General features: G+C 45.0%; 1 protein-coding gene across 1 annotated transcript in view; it reads right to left on the reverse strand.

Moving 5' to 3' along the window:
• The window catches only part of LOC126253145 (leucine-rich repeat-containing protein 51-like), a 40927-nt gene extending 33665 nt beyond the window's left edge, over nt 1–7262 (reverse strand). The window contains exon 1 of the mRNA XM_049954289.1: nt 7219–7262. The gene's annotated coding sequence lies outside the window, so the exon portion shown is untranslated. The remainder of the gene's footprint in view (nt 1–7218) is intronic.
• Nucleotides 7263–18291: the final 11029 nt, after the last annotated feature.

The raw sequence follows: 18291 nt of genomic DNA on the forward strand, positions 1-18291 counted from the left end.
CTTACAACTACTTAAACCTAACTAACCTAAGGACATCACACACATCCATGCCCGAGGCAAGATTCGAACCTGCGACCGTAGCGGTCGCGCGGTTCCAGACTGTAGCGCCTAGAACCGCTCGTCCACTCCGGCCGGCTTAATGATGACGGAGCTCCAAAAGTTTGACGTATGGGCCCCAATTTTCGCTGTGGTAGTATTTCATCGAATGACCAACGAAAATACAATGTTAAGCAATGGCGGCCTCAGTGCCTTTCTTCTCAGTTTTCGCCTGAAGATTGTCAGAAAACTCTTCGCCGAAATATCGCGGCAGCAAGTTGCAGACATGCAGCAGTTCGCTCGAAATTTCATGGAACGATCTGTACGCCGTGAAAGTTTTAAATCTCATACAGAGCAGCTAGAAAATGGTTACTTTGGAATGTGGCGTAACTGCATAGATTGTGTTAACAAGGTACTACTGAATACACTGAAATTATACCGTTTGTTCACTCCGAAAATAAGGAGTAGACCTTTAAGAAATATCGATTTCTTTGAACGAATATTCAGTAAGAAAAGCAAGAGCTGCAACATCCGTCTCCAGAGCAGATGAGGTATCACACAGCAGACTCATAGACCACTACAGCAGTACAAGGACAATCGCCGTCGTGCACGACATGGCCTTAAAAATACTCTGACGAGTCTGATTATTATGAACACGTCGGGGCTGTGACGTCCACACCGTGTAGCTCGTGAGATGTCGCATTGTGATGACTGGCGAACGATATTTTTCACTGCTTTTAGGCGTAAGGGAAGACATTTACCGGGAATACAGAAGGTGTAGGGATCAGTCAAGGCTGATTCGGGAGAATCGTGGTTTCAGCGTCGTTTACCCTTCGCTGTTTGTTCGTGGTATGAAGGACGTTCACAGGTCCAGTGGCAGTCTGCACAAAAACAAGCAATCTATCGTCACAAGCCTTTAAAAATAAATGGGAAAGACAGAAGAGAGGAGTGAGAGTTCTCAGTATGTATTACGCAGTCGCAAAAGTGACATGGTATTGAAAATTTGCTATGAAACGATATTACAATACCATGCAGAAAGAATTGAAGATTTACAAGGGGACCTTACGGTCGCGAAAATTCAGTTCAGGATGAGACTTCGCAAGGTAGTAGTATACCTCATCCACAAAAGTTGTAAAGCGCAATAGCCATAAGATTCCAAGAAACGGGTGAGATGTGGCATATGCCTTTACAATGCACACAGTGAGTTGCCCCCTCTCATATTTATATCATGCGCTGAGTAATTCGATTTGGGAAAGTATAGCCGAATATGGTCATTGTGAGGCTTGTATTGAGAACCCAGAAGATATGAATATTTTCCTCTCTAATTGCATGCGGTGAAGAGTTGCTATTTCTTCCCACGCTGCGTCTCTCGTCGCCTGTGTGGTCCAGAAAGACAGGAGCGTTCTGCTGGGGATGAAAGAATTATGCCGACGGGTGTGAGGGAGTAGAGTGGATGCTGTCCACACGCCGACATTGTCATAAGAGCGGAGGCGACACGCCCACAGGGGTCTGAGGGAGCGGCTGCGGTTAGAGATTCCGTTACTTCGCAGAAACTTCTTGAAAACACTTTATGATGGGATACGAGCGAGGCGTGGTAATGACTTGTGTTCCCAGGCAATCTTGGAGGGCAAATTTCCGCGTTTTCTGCAAAAATCATAACTGTGATTGGCTTGTTCAGGTGATAGCTCCGTGACGTAGCAAAATCTGCGCAGAAATTGGCGCCAAGTATCGCCATTGGTGGAATAGTAGTGCTTCGGTAATAGAGTGGAATTTTCCACCGGTTTTCGAGTTGCTGATTGGCACGTTTAACCACGGCCAGTGTCGTGGGGGCGGTAATGGGTCAAATGGCTCTGAGCACTATGGGACTCAACTGCTGAGGTCATTAGTCCCCTAGAACTTAGAACTAGTTAAACCTAACTAACCTAAGGACATCACACACATCCATGTCCGAGGCAGGACTCGAACCTGCGACCGCAGCGGTCTCGCGGTTCCAGACTGCAGCGCCAGAACCGCGCGGCCACTTCGGCCGGCCGGGGAGGTAATGTTCTATGTTTGTCTTGTACAGGTGCTCTTGGTAGAGTCGAGTCTCGCTTTTAGGTCCGAGTAGGATACAACATTGAGCTCTCGATGCTCTGGACAGCGTGCTTTCCGACGGCTGTCTAATATACTCTCGTTTAGTAATACCCGTTTGACGAAGTTGCTGAAGTTTCGACTTCAACGTAACTTTCCGAATAGAGTTGGCAATTGAGCGTTCTGTGAACAAGCGGCCTATGTTGTCCGTCTTGAGCAGTTTTGGGTAAAGTTGACTGTATCGGAGTTACTGTGTGACTTCGCTTGTTAAAATCAATCACTGTGTTGTGAGTGATTGTGTGGCGAGCCTTCTTCGTCTCTCTCAGAGGCGCATTTGAATTCCTAGGAAGTCTTTAGTCTGGAACAACCAGACCAGGATAATTTGTTTCGGGCTATACCCGCGACATTATCATCACCACAACGGGACGCAGAAGCAACCAGCCATCGCCTCCGGTACGCCACGTCGTGTCCTTGCAGTTAAGAAGACAGCTTCGTAATGTAGCAGCATCGGCAGATAGGGAATTTTGCTATGTGATAATCACAGCTAAACAGAGCGCGCCTATTACCGTCTTTTCTATCGTGGTTCTGTCTTGGGTGTTCATTGTCTGACTTCTCACTACTGCAGCAGCAATTAATGTTGGGTTGACTGGGTGTTTCTCTTAAGACTTGAGTTGCAAGGAATTGGCTCCACATACCACTTGGTCATAAATGTCACGAGCTAGTTTATGGACAACTTCACCTTCACAGCATTTATTTGAGTATGCAATTTGAAGTATTGTAAATGTTTCATGTGTTTTTTTATTTTGAGTTTAGTCATAATAAATTAAATTGTTATTTTGAACAGAACTTTCATTCTGTAGGTTGGTAGAGCAACCCTTTCATCTCTCACTACGTTAATGAATCTTTCCTTTATGAAATTAATTTCTATCAAATTAAATTATTGCAGATGCCAAACTCATTAAATTATTGCAGATGCCAAACTCTACTCCACTTGCAGGGTCGTTTACAGTCAGTTCGCGTTTCTTCTTAATCCATCTGCAACAGCAAAAGTCCGAGTTAGAAAAAGGGGGTGGGGGGCTTAGAGCATCATTTGCATATGAAGGTTCTAGAAGAATTTAGTGTTAAACACACTGCTAGCCCTGGCACCTCGCAAGGGCTCTAAAGTTTTAGGCGAAGTTCATATACCGGTCAATTTATACGCTACGGCAGCACAGCGAAATGGCTGCACCTGTAGCAGACTCGCTTGCCACACGGGCGATCCAGATTCGAACCTACCTTCAGGTAACTTTTTATTTCCTTTTTTGATTGTTTTAAAAATACGTAAAATATTATCAGTAGCGGGTAAGGACGGTCAATAGTTCCGTGAGGATATCGACACTTCCTGACCATCTCCCTACTTGTACGTACAACAGGGCAACAGCTATACTCTGTTCTTCCACGTAGAAACGGTTGCTCAAATTTACAGAGAATATTCTTAATCTCTCTGCAGCTTATAATATTGTCGAATTTGCAATAACATTTTAACGACAATAGTAACAGTCATTTCATTAAAAAAAATATATAATTCTTTGTGCTATCCTAAAGATCGACTGCACACGGACCAGCGCATTGCTGCGAAACGGCACCAAGAAGGCGCTGACCCGCGCACCAATGGGAAGAGCGGGCAGCGCCACACCTCCAGGAAGACAGATTCAGCACCCCCTGTCAACTCTGGCTTAACCAGCCGCCTACAGCTGGTAGGGCCCAGTTTGATCGCAGACTTCGAGAACATCAGTACTGAGTAATAGGAGGACGATACTTAGCCTCGATTCTGTGAGTAGTAATATTGGGTAAAGCAATTGGTTTAGGAGGCACAGGAAGCACACCAAGCTACCTCATGACGAGACGTTATGCTTCTTTTGTTTTTAGAAATAAAGTTTTCTGTTAATTTGGAAGTGTTATGTACAGATCATTTTGGATTTCTGCCACCAGTCATCACAACTTCTCTCCTTCCTTGATTGTATCGGTGCCGACTCCCACAGTAGTCGACACAACATACTTTTAAGATTTAATTGATAATATATTACGTCGCTAACTTTACTTCAAAGGTATTATAATTTTTAACAAAATTAAAAACATAAAATAAAAAGTTATCTAGAGGTAGGATCGAAACTGGTTCGCCAGCGTGTCAAGTGAGTTCGCTACAGCTGCAGCCATTTCGCTGCGCTGCCACAGCGTTTCGCCTGAAAATTCACAGCCCTTTTTCTGGGAATCTTCTGGCTAGTGCGCCTTACAACTTTTGTGGGCGGACACCATTGAAGTATACTACTAGAGTACGAAGTCTCATTCCGAAGTGAATTTCTGAGACCGTAAGGTCCCCTTGTTAATTGACAATGAAAAAGCCAAAAATAATCGACAGATGAGATCCATTGTTCTCTGCATCAAGAAGCACTTTGTGCTACATTTGTAGGCATGAAGTCGTGAAGAAACTAGTGGTGTTTATAGAAAAATTTGTGACGTTGCACGCATTTGGTTCAAATGGCTCTGAGCACTATAGGACTTAACATCTGAGGTCATCAGTCCCCTAGAACTTAGAGCTACTTAAACCTAACTAACCTAAGGACATCACACACATCCATGCCCGAGGCAGGATTCGAACTTGCGACCGTAGCGGTCGCGCGGTTCCAGACTGAAACGCCTAGAACCGCTTGGCCACTCCGGCCGGCTTGCACGCATTATTCCACTGTCTGTTGCAATAGTTCTCTGTGGCATTGAGCGAAAAGCATGGAGACTTTGTACATTATTCAAAGGTGCGTTGCTTAGATCGAGGGGTACGTTTGGAACGATTTCTCGGTTTAAAACTCACTATTGTTGAATTTATGAAGGAAAAAGGAATGCAGCACCGTAAATTAGAACATCTGAAATGAACTGCAGACCTCGCATTTTAAGTGGGCTTGACTGCACACTGGCGACAATAAGGCACTGCACGGAGAGAAACAACGTCTTTCTGATTTGATGGGGTTGCATTTAAAAAATGCCTTTGTGGAAGGAACACATTCTGACAAATACAGTCGAGTTCCCTAAGCTCGCCTCTGTTAAAGAAAACGCAAGATTTGAATTCATTGTGGCCCTGAACGATGTACGAGGATAGGTGTGCCGACTGAAAAATGCCACATCGCAATGCTAAATGAAATATCGCACTGTGCAGAGTACTTACTGGAAGGAACGAGCAAAGCAGAGGCAGACAGAACCTTGCCCACACACGGCTTGCAGACCGGGCCCGCGTGAAGTTTGCCACGCCATGGCCGGCCCTGACTTAAGTGGTGGTATCCACAGAGTGATACCGTTGAAAGCAGCGGAAGAGGCACAAACGAAACGGAATCAAACCAGAAAGCTCGCCTCACACTGAGACTCAAGTAACCTATTCTTGCTCAGCCGAAAAGAGCCTTTGGCCATTCATAAGACGCATATGAATTGCAAGTAATATGCAGAAGAACTTGAGACATTGTTCGCAAAAGAATTTCGAGACTTATGACCGTTCTAACTTAATTTTAATGGCAGAATGTAGGCTCTGATTAGAGAATGAGGATATCTGACTACTGCTTTACAACGTGATATTACTGATATACTTATCCACCTCACTGTTTAGTGACAATGCCAGCTACATTGAAGAGCCAAAGAAACTGATATAGACATGCCTATTCAAGTACAGAAATATGCAAACAGGCAAGCTATGGCGCTGCGGTCGGCAAAGCTTATATAAGACAACAAGGGTCTGCCGCAAATGTTAGATCGGTTACTGCTGCTGCAATGGCAGGTTATCAAGATTTAAGTGAGTTTGCACGTGGAGTTATATGGTTCAAATGGCTCTGAGCACTATGGGACTTAACATCTGTGGTCATCAGTCCCCTAGAACTGAGAACTACTTAAACCTAACTAACCTAAGGACATCACACACATCCATGCCCGAGGTAGGATTCGAACCTGCGACCGTAGCAGTCGCGCGATTCCGGAGTGAGCGCCTAGAACCGCTAGACCACCGCGGCCGGCGTGGAGTTATAGTCGGCGCACGAGCGATTGGACACAGCATCTCCGAGGTAGCGATGAAGTGGGGATTTTCCCGTACGACCATTTCACGAATGTACCGTGAATATCAGAAAACCGCTAAAACATGAAATGTTTGACATCGCTGCGGCCGGAAAGGTCCTACAAGAACGGGACCAACGACGACTGAAGAGAATCGTTCAACGTGACAAAAGTGCAACGCTTCAGCAATTTCCCGCAGGTTTCAGTGCTGGGCCATCAACAAGTGTCAGCGTGCGAAACATTCAACGAAACATCATCGATATGGGCTTTCGGAGCCGAAGGCCCACTCGTGTACCCTTGGTGACTGCACAACACAAAGGTTTACGCCTCGCCTGGGCCCATCAGTACCGACACTGGACTGTTGATGACTGGAAACATGTTGCCTGGTCAGAAGAGACTCGTTTCAAATTGTATCGAGCGGATGGACGAGTACGGGTTTGGAGACAACATCATGAATCCATGGATTCTGCACGACAGCAAGGGACTTTTCAAGCTGGTGGAGGCTCTGTACTGGTGTGGGGCGTGTGCCCTTGGAGTCATATGGGACCCCTGATACGTCTAGATACGACTCTGACAGGTGACACGTACGTAAGCATCCTGTCTGATCACCTGCATCCATTCATGTCCATTGTGCATTCCGACGGACTTGGGCAATTCCATCAGGACAATGCGGCACCTCACATGTCCAGAATTGCTACAGTGTGGCTCCAGGAACACTCTTCTGAATTTAAACACTTTCGCTGACCAGCAAACTCCCCAGACATGAAAATTATTGAGGGTATTTGGGATGCCTTGCAACATGCTGCTCAGAAGAGGTCTCCACCCGTTCGTGCTCTTACGAATTTATGGAAAGCGCTGCAGGACTCATGGTGTCAATTCCCTCAAGCACTGCTTCAGACATTAGTCGAGTCCGTGCAAAGTCGTGTTGCTGCACTATTGCGTGCTCGCGGGATCCTACACGATATTAAGCAGGTGAACCAGTTTCTTCGGCTCTTCAGTGTATTTTGTGGATTCAGTCTGTTGCATTAATGTGTAACACAGACTTACCTTCAGTAACGTTTTATTCCTCTGTGTAGCTCTCAGTCTTCTTTCATGCAAGCTTTCTTCATCAGCAACTTCTACTGTATCTGCTGTTGAAATTCTCTGTTTAGTGAGATTATCCCTCTGGCTCTGCCTGCGAAATAAGAAAACCTCTCTAGAATATTTAATTTTCGTAGAAACCACAAAGGAACCGCATCTCTCTGTTTTCTGGAAGATCCCCCAAAGGTTATACTATTATGTAGTTTGGAAGGACTCCTCGTATTACGTGAAGATACCTCTACTCATTGCACACTTTTACTTCGCCCCTGAGGGAGGATGCAGGGAGCGGAAGCTTGGGTCGCCTCGTAGCACGTTGCCTGCTGAGACGAGCCCCGCCTCCTTCTTCCTGAGCATCCAGTTTAAGGCTTTAAATGAAACGAACACGCAATGGATTAATGCTTCGCAGAAATGACAAAAAAGTTGGTTGAGTCGCCAGAAGGACCAGGAGTAACATCAACAGCCCTGAATGAACCGATTTTAACATATTTAGACTCACACTGTGGACAGATTTCAATTTGCACTAACAATATTTTCGCCCAGGCAAATGATAATAAGCTTTTCACCACCATAGCTCCTTTACTTACTAATCAAAGTTTCTTTTAAAGTCTCCATTTAGCTGCATAAGGTTTGAGTGCTACAGTACTACCATTAATTAAATGTCTCAAATGCAAAGCACGCACTGTTAGCACCAGGAAGGACACAGTAATTAATAATTAAACTTCCGCTACTTGAGAAGGCCCTCAGAAAAAACGAGTGATCATAGCACAATGAAACTTTGTTGGAACATTTGTAAGGACATGCGGAAGAGAAATAATAAATAAACCATTGAAACAAACACAAATTTCAATGTCTACACGAGAGCGTAACATTTGTGAATTGCGTACCATGTTTACGTTATAGGGTAACAAACGTTGCTCAATGCGAGCACCATCTGTATCCACGACAACCTGAAACCCTACTAGAGATACCTTTCCACAATTGTTTGCAGGATTTTTCTAACTGTGAACCATGGCTGTCGTGACACAGCTCGTGCACTGCTTGAAGTTCGCGCACGGTGTCCAGCATTTTCAGCCATGGCAACATTATCTTCTTCGACAACTGGTGACGCAATCGGGCGTCGGTCTCTCCCAGAAGCAATTCCCAAATCGCCAGTTAATTCGAACTCCCGAAATATGTTCTTCAACCATGGTGTGGAAAGAGGACCAACAGTATGCCCTGAATCCTTCAATGCGTTGATATTCCAGAAGAGCACTATTGCAGTTGTTTTGAGAAAACAGCTTTACGAGCAAAACCCTGTTCATCTTGTCCAGACTCTAACATTCTGCGTGGTGTCTGTTGTCCTATATCGTGTCTCCCTACCACTTTCGCGCAACGACGCTCTGAGCGTATTTTTTAGGGAATTGACTAGTTTGAACCTGGGACCTGTTGCTGGTAAGGAGACGCCAGACCACACATGACATGTAGAGTTCAGAAGAGTTCAGTGAGACTAGCGATGATATAACCAAATACTTAATGATTTCAGCGTCAGCTCCACTGCACTCCCTGTAAAAGAATCTTAATACTAACTAAATTTAGTGGAAGGGGTTCAAGGCTTTCCTATCTTTAGTTAGCTGGTAAAATAACGTCGAAAAAGCAGTTAAGTTTACCACTGGAAATTTTATTCTACTCACAAAACATTGTTTATAAATTGCACTGTTGATAAAAGGAAATGTTTTAATACAGGATGGTAAAAACCAACTGCGTTCAACAAAAATGTGAACGAATATTCCCTGAATGGGTTTCCAAGTTCTACAATGGATCGAAGGATGACCTATGCCATATCACATCAATAATCTAGGTTTAAATTAAGTTTCACAAGAGAGAAAACTATCAAAATGGTCTACAGTGACCCTCAATTATCTTTAATTACTTATCTAACTTGTCGTAAATTACAGTGGCTGATGTGGCTTCTCAATAACTATATAACAGAAAAATCATCGCGTTTCAGATTTTTACTTGAAGTGGCAAATGTGAACACCATGAGCTTTAATTGACGATCGACACTAGTATTACGCAAAAAGGGGGTGTAACAGATGAGACTTCTGCAGTTCTGAGTGAAGCTTTATGCGCTGTTATGCGGCATCGCGTGCGTTCATTACCTTGTCGGTGTTCGTCAGGGGGCGGCAGACAGCACAGCTCCGCTCACCTCGCCGTCTCGGAAGCAACTCTCTCCTAACTTCTCCTTACTACAATTTACCGAAGTTGGTTTAGAAAAACTATCTGGCTGTGTTTTCATCTGACCAATCAGGGTCTCAGTTTTAACCTTAAACTCCGCCTACAAAAATTCTGTCTATCCAATGAGAAACGTTATACTTTTCGTGGTGGGGCAATGTTTTTAAAGTTTGCAACGTAACAGAGACGCGAAAAAGTCTCACGCTAAAACTTGCAGCTGGTGTGGTCCTTTTAGTGTTATCGTAAGATCTATACTGTTCTTCTGGAGGGCTCTATCTTTTAACATGGGCTGGGGGGTGGTCCTGACGTAACAGAGACGCGAAAAAGTCTCACGCTAAAACTTGCGGCTGGGGTAGCCCTTTTTGTGTTATCGCAAGATCTATACTGTTCTTCTGGAGGGCTCTAGCTTTTAACATGGGCTGGTGGGTGGTCCTAGCGGTTAGCTGGCGACGTGGGTGTCCGTCCCTTATTGTAGGGCCTTCCAGCTTAACACGGTTCTGCTCTCGGCTTCTGTTCTCGTTTCTCCCCTCGGAACTGCGGCTGTCTCACTGTGGGAAGGTATGACATGCATTTAGGCATTCTTGTCTTAGTCTGTGGTATTCCATTTGCTCACTCGTTACTCGTATTACTTTGGTTAATTTAATGTCACGATTTATTCGGAGCTATGTGACATACTACTGGATTTGCTTATCATGTCAGGGTTTTCATGGAAGGTGTTGGATTTGCCTGACACCTTACAAGACCTATGTTGACTGTCTGCAACTCTAATGCACAATGATCCGTCGCCGTACCAGTACCGGTGCCTAACGGTAAGTCATTACACTGACACTACTAACAACGCAAGTACTGCAGCGCACACTCTAAATATCAGTCTTATAAAGTTCGATACCCACACGCTAAATCGTTTTCCGTCTACAGTGGCGGAAGAATCGAAAGTTTAATTATCTATTATACAGAGCCAATATACACTCCTGGAAATGGAAAAAAGAACACATTGACACCGGTGGGTCAGACCCACCATACTTGCTCCGGACACTGCGAGAGGGCTGTACAAGCAATGATCACACGCACGGCACAGCGGACACACCAGGACCCGCGGTGTTGGCCGTCGAATGGCGCTAGCTGCGCAGCATTTGTGCACCGCCGCCGTCAGTGTCAGCCAGTTTGCCGTGGCATACGGAGCTCCATCGCAGTCTTTAACACTGGTAGCATGCCGCGACAGCGTGGACGTGAACCGTATGTGCAGTTGACGGACTTTGAGCGAGGGCGTATAGTGGGCATGCGGGAGGCCGGGTGGACGTACCGCCGAATTGCTCAACACGTGGGGCGTGAGGTCTCCACAGTACATCGATGTTGTCGCCAGTGGTCGGCGGAAGGTGCACGTGCCCATCGACCTGGGACCGGACCGCAGCGACGCACGGATGCACGCCAAGACCGTAGGATCCTACGCAGTGCCGTAGGGGACCGCATCGCCACTTCCCAGCAAATTAGGGACACTGTTACTCCTGGGGTATCGGCGAGGACCATTCGCAACCGTCTCCATGAAGCTGGGCTACGGTCCCGCACACCATTAGGCCGTCTTCCGCTCACGCCCCAACATCGTGCAGCCCGCCTCCAGTGGTGTCGCGACAGGCGTGAATGGAGGGACGAATGGAGACGTGTCGTCTTCAGCGATGAGAGTCGCTTCTGCCTTGGTGCCAATGATGGTCGTATGCGTGTTTGGCGCCGTGCAGGTGAGCGCCACAACCAGGACTGCATACGACCGAGGCACACAGGGCCAACACCCGGCATCATGGTGTGGGGAGCGATCTCCTACACTGGCCGTACACCACTGGTGATCGTCGAGGGGACACTGAATAGTGCACGGTACATCCAAACCATCATCGAACCCATCGTTCTACCATTCCTAGACCGGCAAGGGAACTTGCTGTTCCAACAGGACAATGCACGTCCGCATGTATCCCGTGCCACCCAACGTGCTCTAGAAGGTGTAAGTCAACTACCCTGGGCAGCAAGATCTCCGGATCTGTCCCCCATTGAGCATGTTTGGGACTGGATGAAGCGTCGTCTCACGCGGTCTGCACGTCCAGCACGAACGCTGGTCCAACTGAGGCGCCAGGTGGAAATGGCATGGCAAGCCGTTCCACAGAACTACATCCAGCATCTCTACGATCGTCTCCATGGGAGAATAGCAGCCTGCATTGCTGCGAAAGGTGGATATACACTGTACTAGTGCCGACATTGTGCATGCTCTGTTGCCTGTGTCTATGTGCCTGTGGTTCTGTCAGTGTGATCATGTGATGTATCTGACCCCAGGAATGTGTCAATAAAGTTTCCCCTTCCTGGGACAATGAATTCACGGTGTTCTTATTTCAATTTCCAGGAGTGTATAAGTGAAGCATTGCCGTTGCAATAACCCTGTAAAAAATAAAAAGCAATTTAGTTGCTCTAGAGCAGAGTAGATTTGTCTGTAAGCTTTCGTATTACTGTAAGCCTTCGTATTACCTGATTAGTTCAGTCCACTGTTGGACTGGCTAAAATATTTAACGTCCGAGGACAGACACAAGTCTGACAGCTTTACGGGAAAGAGTCGATCAAAAACAATACCACATGCCTGAATGACGATGCCGACCGCCTCCTGACCCTTTACTTTCTCAAGTTCAAAAATCAGTTTTCAGAGAAGAGGCAAGTAACATTCTTCAGTTCCACTAGTAATACGTACTAAGTAAAAAGGAAAGGCTTATTTAAATGCAGAACCCCTACAGACATACAGACAATTGATGTCACAACTGATGTCACTTACGCACGTATCAAAAAGGAAAGGTTGATTTAAATGCAGCACCCTTACAGACACATAAGCATTTCCTATTCGCGTCCTCAAGCCATCTTAGAAATAAGAGGAGCAACTAACTAAAAAAACTGGGTTCTACTGGAAAGCTCCGTGCTGAAATGTTCTTTCATGAGGTTCTTCAGAGAACATGAGCCGTTGTCATTCCTGTTGAAAGGGTACAGTACCGCCTGACATTGAAAATAGGTACAACATTCTTCTTATTCTTGTCAGAACAATATATTTTTTGTAATAATAACTCAATTTCACTTAACACACTGAAGACGGATACCAGTTTAGGAAAGAATGACAATTTATTTATTTAATTGATAACATGTGCACTCCCACAAAATAAATCCCTACATCCAATTTGGTGAGATCTGCGAAATGAATGAATGTACGGTCGTCTGCTAACCACAGATAGTGAATGTTCAATATATGATCATCTTTGAGACGGTCCTTTGCTCACCTTTGGTGGAACCAAAGAGATGAAATTTACCTGAGCTTTGAGCGCCTGAAATGTGGCTGACCAATACGGTAACATGGTGCGCCCCCATCTCGACGGAGGTGCGAGCTGAACTGAAGAACGCCCATGTTTTCAGCATTCTGGCGCTGGTTCTTGTGTTGGTAAGACCTGTCTTAGGTGTGCTCCGTAAAGACAAAAGAGTGGATAGAATTGTATGCATGTGGAATACTTAAGAGTAGTTTGAATAATAACTTCTCTATTTCAGGAACTTTTGTGGGGAGAATTAAATGTCAGGCACGTAATATTAAGGGGATGGTAGTAATCTTCGGAAGTGACCAACGGTCACAATGAAACCACCTGTAGCAATAAGTTGAAATACATCCGAGTGCATAAGTTAAGCTGAATTATTGGCGTGTGTACTATAAGTTGGAAATATTTAAGAAATGGCGTGTGCAGGACTTGAAATTAGAGACGAGTACTTCCACGTGGTGAGTACTTTGTGAGTCTCAGTTGAGGACTCGCGTGTGTGACGAATATGTTCTTAATATTACTTTGAGTGTTATGTTTCCGTGTGACGCTTGATTCAAATTATAATACTCTGAGAGTGAAACAAGGTGAGTCAGCCGTGTATCCAGCAACGCCACTTGGCTTGCATTGCACAGGAACACGTGCATATATCCTCCAGAGTTCATAGTAGGAAAGAGAAGTTACGAAGTGGGGCAGTGTCGTGTGAAACTGGGATGAATACTAATTGAAGTGTGAAAGCTGAAAGTGATGTGATTATAACGTTGTGATTATTCTTTGTATTGTATGTTGCCAGTGTGATGTATTTCATGGAATTTAAGTGTGTGTGGTTGGCATGGGAGAGTAACAAGATAGTTTCAGAGGCAGTGGGTTATGCATGTTCCTTTTTGTACCACTCGGTCTGGAGGAAATTTTCGTGATGATGGGTATGAGAGTCGAAGTGTGAGATATAGAAAAAGATCCACCATCCAATCCAGAAAGTGCACTGTAGCGTTAAATAATTACGAGACCATAAGATAGAGAATCACCAATGTAAAGCCATGCCCGCTGGGCGGAATTTCTCATGTGTTATTGTTGTAGGTTATAGAATTTCTGTGTTTAGGTTATAGAATTTATCGGAATAAATAAGATAGTGAAAAGAAAAAGATTGGTGGCCTTTTCCATCGAATAGTATGTTGTCATGATACCCAGAATTTATAATGTGTGCGCCATTCATATTCAGTGCGATGGCCACGTGTTGATCAAAGCCGTTAAATAAGAAAGAAAATGTGGTATTGCCAGCGCGTAGTGAACACAGTTGTGTGAATTACTAATAGTCAGATGTGCGTTATCCTTTTACGTTGCGTAATATTCAGACAGGAGAATAATTTGTAACTTAATTGTGAGTACTAGAGCTCATGCTACTTGGTAAATAAGAATGAATCCACTCGCTTGGCAGACCACTCATCTTGCAGGCCTGACTGCTTGATGCCACAGTATGAGCAAGGCATGTGGGTGCCTCTCACTGTATCCAGTTGTGACGTTCTCTTCACAAATGACGACATGCAGCACACTGCTGAAAAGTCAAGGATGAATGACCCAGAGGATACGTGACGGTGCTCAGATTCCGATGTCAGATACCTGTGAACGCCAATGAATCACCTTCTGTGTTCCCCACCTACAAAGAAACAGGACAGCACTACACTGAGTTGAAAAGTTAGCTATATGCCCGTATACAGATGGCGGTACTATCACGTACACAAGGTATAAAAGGGCAGTGCATTGGCGGAGCTGTCATTTGTATTCAGGTGAGCCATGTGAAAAGGCTTCCAGCATGATCTTGACCACACGACGGGAATTAACAAACTCAGAATGGAGAATGGTAATTGGAGCTAGACGCATGAGACGTTCCGTTTCGGAAACTGTTTCAATATTCCGAGATGCACACTGTCAAGAGTGTGCCGAGAATACCAAATTTCATGCCTTACCTCTCACCACGGACAATGCAGTGGTGAGAGCAGCGGCGTTTGCTTACAGTTGTCAGTGCTAGCAGACAAGCAACAATGCGTGAAATAACCGCAGAAATGAAAGTGGGACGTACGATGACGTATACGTTAGCACAGTGCATCAAAATCTGTCATTAATGGGCTATGGCAGCAGACGGCCGACACGAGTGCCTTTGCTAACAGCGCAACAATGCCTGCAGCACTTCTCCTCGGCTCGTGACCATACTGGTTGGACCCCAGACGACTGGAAAATCATGGCCTGGTCAGATGACTCACGATTTGAGTTTGTAAGAGCTGGTAGGTTCCGAGTGGGGTGCAGACTCCACGAAGTCATGGTCTCAAGTTGTCCACAAGGCATGTGTAAGTAGGTGGCAGCTCCATAATGGTATGGGTTGTGTTTATATGGATCTGATTCGATCATTGACTGGAAATGGTCATGTTCCGCTACTTGGAGACCATTTACAGCCATTCAAGGACTTCATGTTCCCAAACAACGATGGAATTTTTACGGGAGATAATGCGTCAGGACACCGGGCCACAGTTGTTCACGAATGGTTTGAAGAACATTCTGGACAATCGTAGCGAATGATTTGGCCCCCAGTTCACCCAACATGAATACCATCGAACATTTATGGGACATAACCGAGACGTCAGTTCGTGTGCAAAATCCTTCATGAGCAACACATTCGCCTTTATGGACAGCTTTAGAGGTGGCATGGCTCAATATTTCTGCAGGAGAATTCCAGCTACTTGTTGAGTCCACGCCGCGGCGAGTTGCTGAACTACGCCGGGCAAAAGAAGGTCCGACACGATATTATGAGGTGTATGTCAAAGATTTTCTGGAGCCCCACTTCAAGCCAATCCCGCGCAGCATGCCCAAAGTCCAACAGCTCGCGTGACCGTAGCGCTCTATTTGTTGTAGGAAACGTGGGGGCTTCTATTTGCTCGTATTATTAACAGAATTTTCGCCAATTGAACATACTGGGGGAGTGCCAGAACCGTCACTAACCGGCGCAGTATGCAGGCCATTTATCAACATGGTTGCCAGCAGATGAGGAATGTTCATTAGGAAAACGCTCGCAATTCGTACAAACGCAGTACCTCCCCATATTGCTCACAGTATCGTCATTGCCGAACTTGCGCTTTAAGTGTCCTGCAGATCAAGTCTCATTATTGGAGAGATGAAAATTTCTGCGGGTTTTACTAAAAACCGTGAAATTTCTGACATTCTGTATGTTGCTGAATAAACACGTTTTGAAACTGTGAATATGAGGGCAGTTACTGACTAGTGCGCGTTTCCGGTTCTTTGGGCGTGACAGAACCTATCACGGTTTATATCAACGTCGCCAACAGCCTTGCCACAGTGGTAACACCGGTTCCCGTCAGATCACCGAAGTTAAGCGGTATCGGGCTGGGCTAGCACTTCGATGGGTGACAATGTGGTCTGCCTAGCGCTGTTGGCAAGCGGGGTGCACTTAGCCCTTGTGAGGCAAACTGAGGAGCTACTTGACTGATACGTAGCGCTTCCGGTCTCGTAAACTGACTTACGCCCGGGAGAGTGGTGTGCTGACCACATGACCCTCCACAGCCGCATCCAGTGACGCCTGTGGGCTGGGGATGACACGGCGGCCGGTCGGTTCCATTGGGCCTTCATGGTCTGTTCGGACGGAGAGTTTTTATAACAACATCGGCTGAATTTAGTTGTTATGTGATGTTTGGATGGTCAATATTTTTCTCGGTAGACGCATTAAAACTGAGTACATTATTTGCATGACTCAACAGTTACTCCTGAAAACTGACTTGTCACAGCTCACTTTTCCTTATCAAAACATTTCTTTAACAGAATGAAATTATTTGGCTTGTGTGGAAGTCGGCTGCAATTTAACTTTGATTGGTAAGTGTGACCGATAAGAAAGAATTAAGCTCTATTCACACTAGACAGAACCACACCAGGAATTAATGTCAATGTCAGATAAAAAATGGTTCAAATGGCTCTGAGCACTATGGGACTCAACTTCTGAGGTCATTAGTCCCCTAGAACTTAGAACTAGTTAAACCTAACTAACCTAAGGACATCACAAACATCCATGCCAGAGGCAGGATTCGAACCTGCGACCGTAGCGGTCCTGCGGTTCCAGACTGCAGCGCCGTTAACCGCACGGCCACTTCGGCCGGCAATGTCAGATATTCTTTATGGTACTTTAAACAGCAGCATTCACTCATGGTCAACGGAACAAAACGAAATGTCATCATCGAGCACGTGCAGTAATTTTTGAGAGAATAGTTTTGTTCTTAAAGATGATGATCACATGATGTCATCCTTACGACTTGAGTTGCTCTCACTCACACTAATTTATCTCTTCATAATTAAGTGAAAAAACACCTCTTTTGACTTAAGAAAATGTTGATCTTTTCAAATTCTTAAATGTAGAAAAAGTCATTTATTCACACTGTCCCTTTTGGAACTGAACACAATTTGCCTTGCACGTTTGAAGACATGCTGCGAGAGTCTGGTTTACTAACACGGCGAAACACTGACGTATCATCGTGGCAGTATCTCAAAAAGAGAACTTCTTCTCAAAATTCGGAGGATTATCAGTAGAGTTGAGCAATTATCTGGCATGAAATGAATTATTTTCTTCCTATGTTTTTTTTCTTTTTCTCAGTGTAATGTTAATAACTGTGATACAAAATGTTGTATATGAACATTCGTTACTAATATAACACTGATAAGTTATCAAGACAAAACAACTAAAAGGAAAAATAAGATGTCAGGAAATAACACCGACATTGATGAAATGACACTGAAATTTGTAAAGAGAGACTGATTTTACAGGTTCATCCTTATTTATTGTATGTTATCATCATTCCTTTAATTACTTGCATTTGATGTGTCGTACTGATCGAGTGGGTCCTTTTGGCAATAACTGTTTCCATGTACAATAACGTGATTCAACTGCAAAAAACTGTTGGTTTGTATTCAGTTACAAAGCGACACGAACTACTCTAAAGAGCATAAGAGCATCCTACCAAATAAAAATAAATGCAAATGTCATGTGACTAGGGCCTCCCGTCGGGTAGACCGTTCGCCGAGTGAAAGTCGTTCGATTTGACGCCACTTCGGCGACTTGCGCGTCGATGGGGATGAAATGATGATGATTAGGACAACACGACACCCAGATCCTGAGCGGAGAAAATCTCCGATCCAGCCGGGAATCGAACCTGGGCCCTTACGATTGACATTCTGTCGCGCTGACCACTTTTTTTTTCATTTTGTTCGTTGTTGATCGTTGTGTTTGGTCGTTGCGGACGTCACATGACATCCGTTCAAGTTCGTTTGTTGATCCTTCCACACAGTTTTTTTATTACAGAGGCCAATCGGTTCTCTGACCGGACCCGCTGAGGTACCGTGCCGGCCTCATTTTATTCTATATTGTTCGTTGAATTTGTTCGTGGCGGACGTCCGATGACACACGCTCAGGTTGTTCGTTGATCCGTTCACTCAGGTTTTCTTTTTCATTACAGAG

Source organism: Schistocerca nitens, chromosome 4 (assembly GCF_023898315.1).
Source record: "Schistocerca nitens isolate TAMUIC-IGC-003100 chromosome 4, iqSchNite1.1, whole genome shotgun sequence".
Lineage (NCBI taxonomy): Eukaryota > Metazoa > Arthropoda > Insecta > Orthoptera > Acrididae > Schistocerca > Schistocerca nitens.